Below are 13,493 nucleotides of genomic sequence, written 5' to 3'. Positions count from 1 at the left end.
GTATATGTGGTTTCATTTCTTCTCAAAAGTTTGACGTTTACACTTGACATTTTGGCTTTATTCTCGGGTATTTGGTATTTCAACTTGATTATTTTTTCTTTGATTTTTATTCTTGAAATGTAAAATGCACAGTCATGTGCCTTGCCCAATTACTCCCTAATATTCCGTGCTTTGCACACAACATACCACTTATAAAATATGAAGGCAATAAAAATATCAATTATGTATACATTTGGAACCAGTCAACTCATCAGTACAAAATAAGGGGGGCTCTGTCCACACATGGTGTAGTGTTGGTCTTAGTTTTAAACTGTTGCATTTACATTCTTTTCTAAACCAACACATCTCAATTTGTCTTTTGACCTCAAACAGAAAATCTGTTTTTTCAGTCATCTTAGTGCTGATTATACGTTACACTTTTACTTATACAAGCAGTGGTAAAAGTATCTTAGTATTACTAACATAATTGAAGTATCATATAAGTAAAATTATTAATTGTACAGTAAAATGTTTCCTGTCAGTGTTTTACTATTGTATATGATGTTTTTATTATATGTACGTTGTAGGGCGGCTCCTCCCTGTCGGCCATTCAACGGTCATCTTGATCTTAGTCGGCTAAGATTTCTTTATTCGATTAGTCATTTTTTATGCTTTTTCATGCCAAATGACTTATGTCCAATAAACTTATGACCACATCTCTGGTAAACACAAGACTTAAAGTGGTGCTTTTGTGTGATTCTTTGTGGAGAACAGTTCTGCTGATTATATCATCTAATTGCGAAGTGGCCAAAACCGTATGAGTTAGTTTGTCAACTAAGAATTTCTTTGGTGGAGGACAGCCCTAGCATGTTGCATTTTACTGCTATAGTTTAAATTTGTGCGAATTTTAACTCCCTTACATACTGTTGCGTAGTTTGAACGACAGCTTCTGAAATTGTAGTGGAGAAGAATTGTATAGTTGCTTAAGTGTAAATATTTAAGCAAAGTACAAGTACCTTGAAAAGTACTTGAGAACATGTATGTAGTTACATTCCAGCACTGTACAATTGTCTGTCCCATACAATGGCAACTTACAGGGGGGGTAGGAGGATAAACTGTTGCTATGGTTACTTATAATTGACATCCTACGCAAAAATTCAATGGAGGATTTTGTCTTAATAGAATAAATCTATAAAATAACTAAAGTTTTAAAAATAATTGTTATGGAGTCAAATGTACGATATTTGCCTCAAAATTGTAGTAAGACAGAAACAGAAAAATAGAAATACTTAGGTACCGTAGTATCAAAATACAAAACTATAATGATCTTCAGTGAATGTGAAATATGCAACTGTTTGTCCTAAAAAACTATCAAGAAGTGAATGCAATTGTTTGAGTACTTGTGTGTTTGCAAAGTAGTTGACTAAAAAAGGTGAAAATCACGAGGGGGGCTATTTCTGTGTGAGCACGTGTTTGTGTGCATGCGCTCGCCCCCTTCAGTATGCACGCATACTACCACATTGTCTGCCTCTGGTCTGCCTCTGTGTGCATTCACTTGAAAGTTAAACGTGCTAACGTTGGCCTGAGGTTGAGGAAAGGCGTGTCTACCGTTGGTCTCCCACCAAACTATGCGGAGGTGTAAATACTGGCTGTGTTCTCCATGCACATTCTGACGCACTCTCACTGCCTACATCTTCAAAGGGAAAAGTATTAGCAGCCGATTTACTCTAATTTTGGGCTTATTTGCAGACTGTGTGTTTATTTAGCAGCTGCACACAGATGAAATAGAAACATCAGGTTGACTCACCATCATTCATGTCAACCAGCTGTTGCATGCTTACACATCTGAAGGAGCACCTCAGAAAGTCAGGCACCAGAACATTTTTATACCACACCACCTCAGAACATCGGTTTTATAGCCTTATTTTACATACAGGGACAGTTTGCCCAGTGATACATGCTTGACATTACCATGCACATTCACAGTTATAAGGCCTGGACAACCACATATTGCCTATGTTGGCAGCTGAGAAGCTTCACTGGAAAATATGTATTCCAGTAAATAATAGGAGTTGCTGAAGAGGAAGAAGTGTTTCCCACCGTCCAAGCCAACATTTGTAGGGATTCCAAATGGTAAGAAACCCCCCAAAAGTTATACACATGAAGTTTTAATAAAACGATGGAAAAAAATAGATTGTGAAGAGGTGACATTCAAAATGGTATCATCAAGTCAAAAGCTCTGAGGGAACTCTCTGGCTTTCATATTCTTGTTACAGGAAATCCCCTAATAACCACAAAGTAACTCTTTATTCTACTGTGATCTCAGAATTTCTTTCTCAAGGTAAAGGCAGCCAAGGCTGTAGGTGAGCACATTATTCCTCCTCATGATGAGGAGTCCCTTTGGTTGTAATAGCCCCAGTTCCATATCTGCCCCCACCCAAACTTAAAGAGACAGTGTGTAGGAATTACTCCTAGTAGTGCAATTGTATTTTGCATTCAAACGAATAGTGCTCTCTAGCTCATCGCTTTGTTGCAACTATGGTAGCTGTTATGTACAAATGTAAATACAGATAAGAAATTCCTTTGCTTAAGATGATCAATCAGATTATTGGCAGAGGGAATTATACATTCATGATGACCCATTTATGAATGAAGACAATAATTTTAGCTAATAAATTACTTAAAATGTTACACACTTTAACATCTATAGCCTTACTGGAAAGTGAATTGCAACACTTTTTATTGTAGAGTGTAAGCAACATTACAACTTCTGGAGATAGTTGATCTTGAGTTTCCATGAATTCTGATCTGGCTTTAGACAACAGTGTTACTTTGTTCTGGAAAGTCAGGTTTTAGTTTGATTTCTAAATAATAATAGTTCTGTAGATTTAGAAACATATGATTAAGAGTGACAAAGTTTTCCTGGCACTTTATATGACTGTCACTCAAAATCAGAACAAGAGGCTTAATTTATGAAGAACTGGACCACTCTGTCTGTGGTAACAGGAAAACCCCACCAGTATGTTATAGTATCATGAAATGGGAAATTGCACTGAGGTCGTTAAAAGTGTTGAGTTTATGGGCTTTATGTGTTTGGTTAAGGCACAAAATGAGCCTCTACAAACAGACATGTAATCTGTTTTCACGCTGTGGCGTTGCTGACTCACAAAATCAATAATATAACACGTGATATCCAGATGGTCACCAATGTAATTGTACAGCATGCTAGTTCAGACATGAATGACCCTTTTGTTCTCATGAAATTAATTTGGTTCATTTGTTTGATGAATTAACTTTCCTTGAGTCACATTCAACCAAATTGTTCCGTCTATATTAAAGTGTGTTCTTCTGTGTGCCTTTGTCTCAACACACCCAAACCCCTGATTTATAGGGACGGATTTCGGCTCATTTGCAGTCTCCGTGAGTGCAGACTTGACTTACAAGAGAGCGGAGTCCACCTGAAAGACCTCTCAGATTGAACGAGGGAGGTCAACACAGAGACGCTTGTGTTTTCCTCTCTTCTCTGCCTCAAATTATCCAAATATGGGCAGCCACACACTGGAAACAAGCTGGAATATTGCTGACACAGGTAGTCAAATGGGATGAACTAGAACCAGACTGAGGCTTTTTCTTGAGGGTGACAAATTTCAAGCTCAGGAAAAAGTGCTGAGGTGTCTGTTTCGGTTGATGGGTTGATGCACTCTCTGTTCACATAGGACACACATAACAAACACACACACACACACACACACACACACACACACACACACACACACACACACACACACACACACACACACACACACACACACACACACACACTTGCATGGATGGTATGCATAGACAAATATATGGTGATGACAATCATTGTGGGTTTGGTTTCTGTCTTACAATAGGTCACATTATGATACCATAGCACACAATTCTAGCAGTTAACAAGTTTAGCCAAGTTAAGCTGCATGGCAATGTCAGTCTCTGTGCCCTTCCACCACTTTGGACTGAAATATCTTAACAATTATTGGCTGGGTTAAGATGGAAGTTTGTACAGACATTCATGGTTCCAGGAGGATGAATACTATGCAATTTGGGGCGATCCTTAGCGCCACTGGAAGGTTGACATTTTCATCTTTGACACAACTATTACTGCTATGGATGATTTGTGCTGAACTTTTATACGGCCAGTCATGGTCCCCAACGATGAAAGCTCATGACTTAGATGACATTTCTTCGAGTGTCACCATCACATTTGCAGCTTAATAGTGCTGGTCCACCTTAAAGGTCAGTCCACCTTAAGTGTTTCTGAGCTGGAGCCGCCAGATCATTTTACTGACTGAATTAGTGGCGGATCTGATGGTATGTCCCTAATGGAAAGTCTGGAGGGCTAAAATATGATTGCAAAGAGCGCTGGAGTGCTTTGTGTTCTCAATGCACAGGTAAACATCGTTAGTTTCAGGGGATTATAATGAAAACATAGTTATGAATATTATATTGCATTTCTGCTAATAGATTCTTTGGAATCCTAGACACAGATTTACTCAGATTTAGAAATGAATAAGTATACTATAACTAACTATATTACCCCAATATATACAACTAGTACCTGGGCACACACACACACACACACACACACACACACAGATTATACACGACCACCTAATTTGCAAATGCAAATATTCAAATTCGGAACATATTAGAATCGTGTTCATACGTCACCTTATAAATGTCAGTGGTTTGTACATCAGCTCCGGACATAAAACATGTCCAGTTCACAGTGTAAAAAGTGTTTTAGCTCATTTTGCCTGCTCCGCAGACTGTAAATCAGCACACACACAGAAAAAGGCAGGGTTTTAGATATTCACACACACACACACACACACACACACACACACACACACTCACACACACACACACACACACACACACACACACACACACACACACACACACACACACACACACACACACACAAAACCACACACACACACACACAGGTTATCCAATAGAAACATGTAAGAATATTTCAGAATATATCAGAAGAGAGGCAGGTAAACGTTAAAATTTGTTGCAGAATCATCACTTATTTTTTCCACAACGTTGTTAGTGTAACAAGTACAGAGATGGAATGGGGTGTCAGAATCGTTCCACCTCTGAGCGGCATTGAAGGTAGTCACAGAGGCCTTAACGAGGCGAACCGACCTCAGTGTGAATGGGGAGAGCCAGGAAACCGGAGCAGAAGATGACATTTTAAAACGTGTTACGTGTGCGACCCTCCACAGGGGGATATAATTATCATAAATTAGCTTAATATAACTTTTTATCTTAATAAACCTAACGTGACTCTCTCCCTCTCACTTCTCGTCTGGACTCTTTTTCATTGTAGTCCATTCCGCCACTGTCAGAAAAAAAGAAAAACTTTCTCCAAATAATGAGAAACTTTCTCTTGAGTATCTGTTTGCATCTCCTGGCCTACGAATGATTATCCTTCAGATAGTTCTATATCTTTATATATCTTACAACAAATATCACTGACAGAACATGTACTATTTAATAATATCTTCAGTGTTTTTATCTAAATATCTAGTAGGAGGTTGATGAAGTTGCTATTGCCTGGAAAGACCATCGCATAAGAGCATATCACAATCCTACGGCCCCCAGCAGTGGCCCCTCCATACTATTCTGTACTATGTACTTCATTATATTATTAGTCATTAATACAATCTACATTATAATTTATTCTTTCTTCTTTCTCCAGCACACAGCCACATGTATGGGCCACAGATCTTCTCTGGAAACCTTAAATCTGGGTAGACTCAATCACGATTTCATTCCCCAGGAATATCAGATCATGTGCAAAATCTGAGACATAACGATGCTGCATATCAGCATTCCTCCTCCGATATGTGGTGAGGTACTTCTGAATGTCCTTCTGGTGGACATTGATTGTCTCTGGGCAGGGGAAGGACTTCAGAACCTTTCTCACAGTTGGTTGCAGGCAGAGTTGCAGAGTATTTTTACCATTTTTCAATTACTTAAGCAAGCTCTTGGACCAGTGTTTTGATTTCATTGGCGTTGCTGGTTGTTGGCATCCTTCTGCAGCTGTGGTTATCAAGGATTTCAAATAGTTCTTCTAGTCGATGCCGTTAAAATCTGATCGCCATGACTCACACACAAACACTGTGCGCTTGGTTTCAGGCATGAACTTAAAATTTGCGACTAAACCACTTTTCACATATCCAAAGGAAGCTTTCTCTAATATGTACAATAAATTCATAAATTCTAAATACTATGATTCAGACTGGTACAGGCCCCCTGTACCAACCAGGAAGAGACTAAAAATGACCACAAAGAAAACGACTACAAAGACATAAAATAGTAACAGCGGCAAAAAGGCTAAACAGCTGTAAAGTCTGTGGGTCTTGCTCCTACAGGAGAGGTGGTGGGTTTTTACATGTCTTTGCTCAGGGGCGTGTCTCCTAATCGCCCATGCTTGTGATCTGCAGTTTTTAAGAAGTCAGATTTTTAATTTAATCCATCACATTTTGAAATGATGCTAGATTACATGGAAGTGTGTGTAATGTTGTAATGTAATGTTGAAATGAGGCTCAAGATCATATGTCTTTCTTACCATGACCAATAGCTACACTGAACCAACTCTGTCAAGTGAGGCAGTCACCACATGCATAGGTAAAAACATGTTAACAATGTTATTTTTCCCCCTTTCTACACAGGGTGGTTGTTGCACAAATTGTTAATATGAAGGCTACTGACCATGTGAGTGTGTGTGTGTGTGTGTATGTGTGTGTGTGTGTGTGTGTGTGTGTGTGTGTGTGTGTGTGTGTGTGTGTGTGTGTGTGTGTGTGTGTGTGTCCCTGTCATAAAGCCTTCTTTCAACAAGTTCTGGCTGAGCATCTCGTCCTGCTATCCGTTAAGGAAAGAGGACTCTGTGTGTGTGTGTGTGTGTGTGTGTGTGTGTGTGTGTGTGTGTGTGTGTGTGTGTGTGTGTGTGTGTGTGTGTGTGTGTGTGTGTGCGCGTGCGTGTGTTGACACAGTCTCTGGCAGTCTATCAAGTTAGGGGGCTGAATTTTTTGCTTTACAGCCTCTTCATAGAGATGAATAGCTGCATTATGGCTGTCAGGGCTGGCTCACTATATATAAATGTGTATATATGTGTGGATGTGTGAGCCATAGCTGATGATCATGTCTGCAGTGGAGCTGTACTTGCACAGGGGATCTTCTTTCAATCAGTTTCTGATTGCCATTAACAGACTGTTGATGACATGTTTGCAGGAATTTCTCACAGTGACTTAAATATATGGCATGCAGTGTTTATTGTTGGATCAAGAGAATCATATCCATTAATATCACTGAAAAATATTGTTTTTGCAAATCAGGTTTAAAAACAAGTGACAATAATTTAATAAATTCTCTCTGAGTCTGATATTAGGATGAAGCAATCATTACTCTCCCAAACAGGCTCGACCTCAATAATCAGAGGCTGATATGATGGTCACTAGAAGATTGCCCTCTCTATCTATCCAGTGTCGACTGACTACAGTGTTCAAGTCTGAAGATCAACCTCATCTTGTCATTCTTCTATGTGAAATATTATTCTGAAATGTCACTTGTAACTTGTGTGTGTGTGTCAAATAGATGCAATGTAGTGAAAAATCTGAAAATGTAGTGGAATAAATTATAAAGTGATCCATCCATCCATCCATTTTCTACCGCTTATCCTGTATTTAGGGTAATTATAAAGTGATATACAATTTGAATTGTCAGGGAGAATATGACTGTGCTGGAGGGATTATATGTCGCAGCTGGCCTGGAAATTATTTGGGGTTCCCCAGGAGGAGCTAACTGATGGCTCAAGGGATGGATGGAAAATACAACTACCTCAAAATTGTACTTAAGTACACTACAAAGTACATTAACTATGTTACGTTCTACTGGTTATTACAGTTATAAGAGTAAAAATTTGGGTTGTATACAGAGTTGGGGTAGTGGACTTGGCAACAACTAACTTGCGAACATCTCTGGGTTTTAGAGGCACAAAGGTATATGGTAGATTAGATTACAACATCCATTAGTTAGAGAGTGTAATTCGGTTGTAGGTTAACTGTTAACGGTTATTATTGCTAATAATGTTTGCAATATATCCTGTTTTTCATTCCCATGCACCTCATTATCCATCATTAATGACGCTTCATCCATGGAATCATAATGTAAAGTTCCCTGTTTTTTTAACCATTTATTTAGGCATGGAGCTAAATTTGACCACAGCACACACATTTTTTCTTCTCTGTAGGAGAATGTTAATCTGAATTCTGATGTCTGGTACGTTTTACTTTTTACAGACCGTTGTCACGGTTTCCTCTCTGTCTGTTTGCCTCTTCTGTCTCCCTGTAAGCTTAACGTCACTAAAAGTGGACAAGGACTTGTTTGTCAAAATCCAAGATGGCCATCAACGATAGTGTGCCTATTGAATCAGTGCAGACAGGGTGCTTCAGAGATCATTTTGATTTAAAAAAAAAAAAATGCACTCGGCTACATAATTTCAAGTGTTTGAAAAAGAAGATTTTTGGCTGCTGGATAGGTGGCGAGTGAGAGAAGATGAGGAGAGGGGGGGAGAGGTGGTTACTGGTTTTTTGGTGAACACTACTTCCTTATGCCCGCAGTACAGACTGACTTCTCATGGCCTGCTTCATGATGGGATAGAGAGCCGCGCCACATTTTCTTGACAGTTTGCCAGACTCACATCAGCCACACCGTCCTGTCTGGCAGCGACCAGCCCCGGTCTGATGCTGGGAATGGCTCAATGGGAAGCAAAGGGAGTTGTGGGATTATGGAAATCTATGTAAGGCTTGTTTCATACCTCAGCTGACTGTGTGTGGTTCCAGCAGGGCGTGCTGAATAACTTCACCTAATGAAATAAAAAGTATGTGTGTTTAATCCCTTAAATGAAAAAAAAAAAGATCTACATGTGATATGTGCATTTCCTGTTTCTACACCAGATATGTTTATGTAGATGATGAACAATAATTACAGTACAATTATGAGGTACTTTGCTCAAGTATTTTCCTTTTCTGATACTTTATACCTCTTCTCTAATAAAGTGCATTAATACAAACATTGCACTTTTTACTTCTGAAGATTTGAAATTAAAAACCTTTTTGATGAGCTTAAAAATGTAAACACATTGTTAATGATTAAACCAGTGGTTCTTAACCTTTTCTGTTTCTGTGACTCCTTGTCATGTTTCAGATGTTGACAAATTGGTATTGGCTCAAAGAGATTAAAAAAAAAAGAATGAGGCTGGAATGGTTTTACTTTTGATACTTTATTTACATATTCCTCAGCAGTAATAAGAAAATTATTGTTACAGTTGTTGTAGGAACACAAGGATAGGAGTGGTAGATAGAGAAAGTCAAAGAAAACAATACAAGAACAATAAAAATGTATAAACAAAGTCAGAATAGAGGTAAACAATAGAAACTACTACAATAAAGATACAAGATAAAGTTACAGTGGTTTGGTTAATAACAGATAAGCCTATATTGATCCCATTCAACAAATTATTATTAGTAGTAGTATTATACAACTAGTATAATAATATTCATAAAAATCTAAATTATAAAAGAGCAATTAGAGAAACAGTTACAAGGTAAAGAGACGACTGTGTGGTTAATAGACTAGTGTATACAGTATATGCATAATAATACTTGTAAACTGTTGTATTGCCGCTCTTTGACCGGTAGGTGGCAGTGATGATGCGACTTTAAACAAACGGAATTTGGTGTTAAAAAAAAAGGTGAAAAGAAAAAGGAAGGAAGCTAGCAGCGGCAGCAGCTAAGCACCAGCAATGACCGGACGTGAACTTTAGCGGCAGCTCACAACTTTACAACTACACTCAGGCGGTAGCAGCAGCTTTCCTTCAGTTCGGTTCAGTCAGAGGAAATAAGGAAGTGAACAGCTGACAGACTTCCAGTTGTTTTCCGCCGGTAAGTCCCGTTTTTAAATAACTTTGTGGAAGCGGCGGCGATAGCGGTACGTTGGATAGTTTCTGTTGTGTCGGAGGAAATAAACAAAAGCAGGGAAGATTTTAAACTTAATGTACGTAATAGGAATCCTGTGTAGCGAGCAGGTCGACGCATTGATTTATTTATGTGTGTTTTGTGCGGTCCATTACTACTACACGTTCACTGGACAAGTTTATTGGGCTTTATAGTGATTTGAGACGCAGGTTGCGGCTTGGAAGAGGCTTCTGGACACCTGCATTGTGTGAATCTGATAGCGTGTATAAGCTAAGCGTGTGTAAGCTGGCAATACAGCATCAGTTTGATGTAGGAAGACCTAATAGCAAAGCTGGTTTGACTACTTTCTGGCGTCATGGCAACTTTGTTCAACCAATCAATTGATTGTTTGACTAATCTCTATAATCTCTAATAGTTTCCATTTGTAAATTCATGTGTAAATGTATTTCATTCAAGCCAACGAGGAATGATCTGGCAAAAGTCACAATTCCTGCTGACGTGAAACAAGACAGTTACTCCAAGTTTTGGTTCCAGTTTTAGAAGACAACAGAAATAATGAGCAGGAATGCAAAAACTACAAGAAGACTGTCATTTGGCTGAGAAAATGTTTTGGAGAATACTAGAGAAGAAGGAGAATACTTTACTATAATGATATGTCAATTTGTCAACAACAAATAATACCATAAATGTGCACTGTTCAAGTATCGAAAACATTACATTTTCTAGGTAAAGCTCACTGATTAAATGATTTCAAATACTGTGGCTTTTTTTTGGTCTGCTCAGCACAAAGGCGGTCAAACCGTTCGTTATAGGTCATGGAAATTCAGCTTTTTAGTTGAAAGTCAGGGAATTTGACATTTGACATCAAAACCCTGATCTGCCTTTTCTCTGTTAACTCCAATCTATGCTGTTTATCTAAATTACTGCTACATTTTGTATAATCTGCTGCTGCTTCAGCCCATATTCTCCTAAGAGAACCATTAGTAACCCTCTTGTAACCCTGAAAGCTGAATACCTAGAAAAAGTTATTCCTTCATAGCTTAGAAGTGGGATAATAAAGTCATCTATTAATCATCTTGTTAACCCGACAGAGGTCTCATCTGTGAGAAATGTTTGTTTTGATGATTCAATAATCGTCCCGTTTTGAATGGATTGTATGGGCAAGAGTATTAAGGCCTCTTTTTATGGTCATGACGGCAGTTTGTGTTTGCAAACAAAGCTTATTTCTTGACTGCTCTGTGGAAGAACCTACACATGTATAGAGGCATCTGTGTTGTTCCTCTGGTATTTGTTTGTCCTGATAACATCACCAGCATGTCTTCTGACCCTCACGGGTGGTAGTGTTTTAGGGCTGATGTTACTCTCTATAACTTTGCATTTGAGCAGTATGTTATTTTTTTTGTTCATGATTAAGTATTGAACTGTCTTCACATAACAAGCTGCTCACTTGTCCAGCTTTGTCCTGACTCTGATGGAAAAGAAATCATAGTGGGGGAAGCAAAATTCTTAACGATTCACAATAAAGGTCCCAACCACACATCATCATATCATTTTCATTTTCCTAGAAATTACCTGCAGTTATTTGGACAACCTGCAAATATGGGTCCGTAATTGACAGTTGCCTTTTTCACAGTGTGTCGTGATGTTTCTCATTTACCATCTTATCAGAAAAATGATTGGCCCTAATGACCGTCTCTTACCTCACCGGTCATAAACACCACCCAGCCTACTCATGGCAGACGGTCTCAAAGGTTAAAAGCTTTTTATTGGAACCGTGTCGTTGATCTGCGGCTCTGCAGTGATGACGGTGGTGATTCATCCATGAACGTGGGCCTGCAGGTGACAGCTGGGGATGTTTTTAATCAGCTTCCCAATGTATTCATGGGTGATGCAACTGTAATGGTAATTTATTTAATTAAAACAATGTTTTTACAATTAAACTTGCAGAAGGGAAACAGTTTTACATTCTGCTTTCTCTCCTTTTTCCTTCCTCAGTGAAAGGAAAGTAGAAAGTAATTATGATTTTATGATTGGGTGCAGTGTGTTGCCTTGTAATAAAGGTTAAAGTCATATGAAAGTCATACATTCATGATGTGAAAGTCATGCCCACATCATAAACTTTGTTTGTTGAGATACAGCTTTCAGTAATGTTTAGGAGTGACAATGTACTTAATTATTAATTATTTTATATGGGTTTGTCTATTAACTTATTTCATGCATAGGGTTATGAGTTGTTCTCTGAGTACTCATTCTACATGAGATTCACTTACATTGTAACATGAAAGGTGCTTTTGTTTGTTTGTTGATAAAACAGGTCATGTTTTCAAAGCAGCAGCAAATCATGCTGGATTTTTGGGGCACAGAAATTCCACCAGTCGCCACTGTTAAAGTGCTTTTTTAAGAGTTTTTGAGCACATTTTCATGATTATGAGGACAATATCGTGGATCACAATTACTGTGGCAAAGATAATCGTGCAAGTTTTAGGCTAATTAACAGATCCTGGTAAATTCTAAAATGCAGTGCATATGGAAAAGTCAGCAAAATGACTGTAATGTCATTGAACTACAATATCTATCTAAACTTGACTAACATTAGCTAACATAAGCCAAGGAACATCTAGTCTGTTACTATACAGTCTGACCGAATCATCAGTTTAACAGAAAAATGTATATTGAACCTCACATGCAAATCAGCTGTTTCTGTGAAAGTGTGTCTTCCGAGTACAGTAAACCTGGAGGAAATGTATAATTCCTTGCAAAGTAGAAGCACTCAGTGTGTTGAATCACGTGAATGAGTTTTTTCACCCCCCTTACATTATAAGTCATGACAGCAGCTGAGTGAACTGCTAAAATTATTTTAATTGGTGCTGTTTCTTGCTTTAATCTCTGGTATGTATTAATTGTTTTTCCTGCATTTCTAACATTCATGCAGATTTTTTTTTTTTTATAGTGGCTGATGTCGGCTTATCCTGCCAGTAGAATGAAGGTCATGTTCAGTGGTGCCTTTCTCACAGCAGTTATAGATATTCATGTATGAGTTTATGTCTGTCAGTGTTTTTCACCTCTTAGCCAGCAAGAAGGGCTTCCAGTTTGATGAGTGCGTGCTGTCATCGCCTCAGAAGTTCGTAATGATGACTTATCTTTGTGTAGCGTAGCTGGCTCATGGCACCCGACACCGGTGCCTTTCCTCCACCCTTCAGTTCCTGTATCACACCCCCTTGCAGACGAGGACACTGTTATTTCTGGCTACCAAGGTTAGGCTGTGTCAAATGTGAGATTTGGTTGAGTTGTGTCCTGGCAGAAAGTCCAGGACAGGAGGACCATGTTTTTTTTCTTTAGCACACACAACGGTTTACTGGTGCCAGTGAAATAATTTGTGACTTTGAATATGTTGTTGCAGTCATTCAAAGACTGCGTGGAGCGCACATTGGACTTTGCAGGTCGTCACTGAGAGGTGATATGATCCACTGGTCTGTGCCTGAG

General features: G+C 38.7%; 1 protein-coding gene across 2 annotated transcripts in view; it reads left to right on the top strand.

Annotated features, from left to right (window-relative positions):
- Positions 1–9,839: 9,839 nt before the first annotated feature.
- The window catches only part of ppip5k1b (diphosphoinositol pentakisphosphate kinase 1b), a 42,916-nt gene continuing 39,262 nt past the window's right edge, over positions 9,840–13,493 (top strand). For both annotated transcript variants that reach the window (XM_084016690.1, XM_084016689.1), the window contains exon 1: positions 9,840–9,977. The gene's annotated coding sequence lies outside the window, so the exon portion shown is untranslated. The remainder of the gene's footprint in view (positions 9,978–13,493) is intronic.

This window comes from Eutrigla gurnardus (genome assembly GCF_963514095.1).
Source record: "Eutrigla gurnardus genome assembly, chromosome: 9".
Lineage (NCBI taxonomy): Eukaryota > Metazoa > Chordata > Actinopteri > Perciformes > Triglidae > Eutrigla > Eutrigla gurnardus.
The sequence above is the reverse complement of the archived record's forward strand: the minus strand, read 5'-3'. Positions and strand labels throughout refer to the sequence as shown.